Consider the following 3,314-nt stretch of genomic DNA (forward strand, 5'->3'; position numbering starts at 1 on the left):
AGTTTTCTGTTTGGGAGGTATGATTATAAGGTAATCAAGCTTTATTAAAAAAAAATGAGTTCATACATTCAAAAGAGTATTGACTCCTTTAAAATCATCCCCTCCGGGCTCTTGTTGTGGTGCAGCAGAAATGAATCCGACTGGGAACCATGACGTTGTGGGTTGGATCCCTGGCCTTGCTCAGTGGGTTAAGGATCTGGCATTGCCCTGTTCTGTGGTGTAGGTCTCAGATGTGGCTTGGATCCTGCATTGCTGTGGCTGTGGTGTAGACCAGCAGCTGCAGCTCCCATTCCACCCCTATCCTGGGAACCTCCATATGCTGCTGGAGTGGCCCTAAAAAGCAAAAAGTAAGATTAAAATAAAATAAAATAATCCCTTAGAGATGATTCTGAAGATGCAGCATGGCTTAGGGCAATTCTAGAATAGTCCCAAACCTCAGGGCTTTCATTTCCTCAATGCTTGGAAAACCATCTTTACCCTTTGAGGATGGGATCGAATTTGAAATTTTTAAAAAGTCATTCAAAATCACCTCTTTGAGTAAAATAATTTCTACTGAATAAAACCACTTTTGAGTTTTCTTCTAAAGAAGCAGAATTTGAGTATAAATAATGCAACAAATTACTTGGGTGCCACATCAACCCCCAGAGACACATCGTTTTTGATTTTGAGCATATTTTAGAGATCAACCAGTCCAGCAGTCCTTAAACTTTATTGAATTTAAAAATCCCTGGGGGATTATTAATAATGTAATTTTGGGTGCTTTGATAGAGAGAGTCTGATTTATTAGATTTAAGAAGACACTTTGAAATCTACATTTTAAATAAGCTTGTCAAATGATTATGAGGCAGGAAGCTGTCAATCATCCTTGGAATTGCCACTGTTGTCTGCAGAGATAGATGCTGAAGTTCAATGACATGCTGACCATTATCCTCTACTACACAGAAGCTGGCTTAGAAGCAGAACTGCAGGCTCCTGGACTCCCAGGAAAGCCTTGGAAAGGGACTTCTTGGTTTGAATTGCCGTCCAGTACTGGTAGACTGAGTGGCAGCCAACCACTTTTAAAACCTTTCGTTTAAGCCCATGTTTTATCTATCATAAAATGGGGGTAATATTGATACCAAGCTTGTAGTGTTGTCTATGTACTAAACTGATAAGAACAGATACTACACTTGATCTTAGCCAAAAGGGCAAGAAGCCAAGTATCGTCTATATATAAATTGCCTACTATGGTGCCTGCTCAATAGTAATTGCTCAGTGAACCTTAGCTACTCTGTTTTTATTCAGAGTTCCATTTATAGTTCTTTCTTTTTCTGTACCTGCCACCCCCTTTTCACAAGCATTTCTACCTAGCATTTCTTGCCCATGACTTTGGTCACATCTTGGGTTCCTGGTACGCTAGAGAGTCCTTGTTGAAAGGTAGCCATCAGTTACGATAACTCTCTGGAATCCTCCCTAAGAGGAACAGCTGGGTCTTTTCACATTTTGCCTTTATGCCCAATTAACCCCTAACTACAGCCCTATTGGCTTGTTATTGTTGCAAAAAGGAAATTTTAAAAAGTCTTCAATTGTGAAACCAAAGCATGCCGGGATTGAAGGTATTCATGCCGGGACCGAAGGCATCAGCGCAGGAATTTCCTTTTCCTGCCGGGCGAGTGGAGGGCAAGGAGCAGACAGTGGGAAAGGCGGCCAGAACATCTGCACTTGCCCACAGGCGCCTCAGACCTGGCTCAGAAGCCAGAGGCGCTAACGATGGTGCCAGAGGGAGAAAGACAGCATAAGGCCTCTATGCAAGGTGCCAGGAAGTACTCGTATCTCTCCCCCATCTGTTCCTGTCACCCCTCCACCCTCCCATTTGCTCACAAATGAAGAGGCGCTGGGCGACCAAATGCTGCCCCAGCTACCTGATGCTACTAATTACGATGCCTGTTTAGAGCCAATTATCTCCCCCAAAGCAAAGCATCTTTATGTAGCGTTCCAAATGGGTAGGATTTCGTCTGGGGCAGGGACAAATTGAACATAGGGGCTTAGTTCAAGCGAAAAGGGCTCTTCCTTGCAGTTTTCAAAGGTTATCTCAGATGTCTTTTTTCCTCTCTTTTAATTTTTATGGTAGCTTTGCAGATGTTGCAATTCCTAAAAATGCAGGAAGCATGATTGGGGGGGCAACTCTGGATGGATTGATTTGTATGTAATTTTTCATTGGTGTTTTATAAACACACACACACATATATATATATATATACATATATATATATATATATATATATATATGAATGATGCAGAATGTGTATAGTCAGTTTTCCAAACCAATCTGATCTTATTCCTAGCTTCAACCCTATAAGTATTTCTTTATTCTTTCTCTCCATCTCAATGTGGTTCAAAGGTCTCATATAAACGTACTACGTGGAACCTCCATGGAACACAATTGTGCCTGTGTTTATCCAAACTTCTGTTGGGAATCTACTCTAGGATTTCATGTTTTTAGCATAAATGGTTGGACAAAAACCATTCTAGGTTCCACTGGCTTCTCTTTAGTATTGTGAAATGATGCTTACACAAGACAAATGAGGTGTAAATCTGCAATCATGATATGATTTTCTGGTCAAAACATTTCACCTAAGGGAAACGTATGCCATGAATAATACATAGGTGCTGCTGCTCTGATTAGTGTCTTTGGACAATTACTTGATGCTTACCCCTTTGTTCATAGGTACTGGCTGAGTCATTGCTCTTCAGTGTCACTATGGGAAAGAATGAAGATAATTTGGATGAAAAATCTGTGCATGGTTTCAATCTCTTCTCTCAATGGAGGAAGTTGCTGTAATGCAGTCAAAGACCTGGAGAGAAAGGATGCTGAAAAATGCCCTTCTGAGTTGTGGGAAACCTGGGAAAGGCTGGGTTTTCTTGGGCATGCTTCTCTTTTCCCCTTTGTTTCTCTAGAAGACAAGACCTTCGTACGTCATGGCAAACAGCCACAAATTAGTGAACATCCATGTTAATTAGGGAGTTTGGCCACATCCATGGGGTCACTCATTCTTTCACTGCAATGCTGTCTGTTGACCTCAGGGGTGAGCAAGGCACACAAGGACCTGTTCCTGAGGGGTTTCAAGCCCAGCTAAGGGGACCCCTGAGGGAAGAACAGAAGGAGTTTACTCAGTAACTGGAGTTAGAGAGGCAACTCCAAGCTACTTCAGTGCCTTAGAAATGCTGCTTTTATTAGCCCTAATTTGGTGACTACAGCTCACTTTCCTGAGATTTAAAAGTATCAAGATTATTTCTGACAGTGTCAAGCCCTGCAGCTATCCTTCATTGTTTGC

The 3,314-nt window shown here is 41.8% G+C and overlaps 1 pseudogene; it reads right to left on the reverse strand.

The window, feature by feature from the left end:
• Positions 1-1,021: 1,021 nt before the first annotated feature.
• LOC146398602 (U2 spliceosomal RNA) lies at positions 1,022-1,199 on the reverse strand (annotated as a pseudogene).
• Between the last annotated feature and the right edge of the window lie 2,115 nt (positions 1,200-3,314).

Source organism: Sus scrofa, chromosome 11 (genome assembly GCF_054392235.1).
Source record: "Sus scrofa isolate SSC_HxYL_T2T_F1_AM1 chromosome 11, Sscrofa_HxYL_maternal_Yorkshire_Landrace_v2.0, whole genome shotgun sequence".
Classification (NCBI taxonomy): Eukaryota; Metazoa; Chordata; class Mammalia; order Artiodactyla; family Suidae; genus Sus; species Sus scrofa.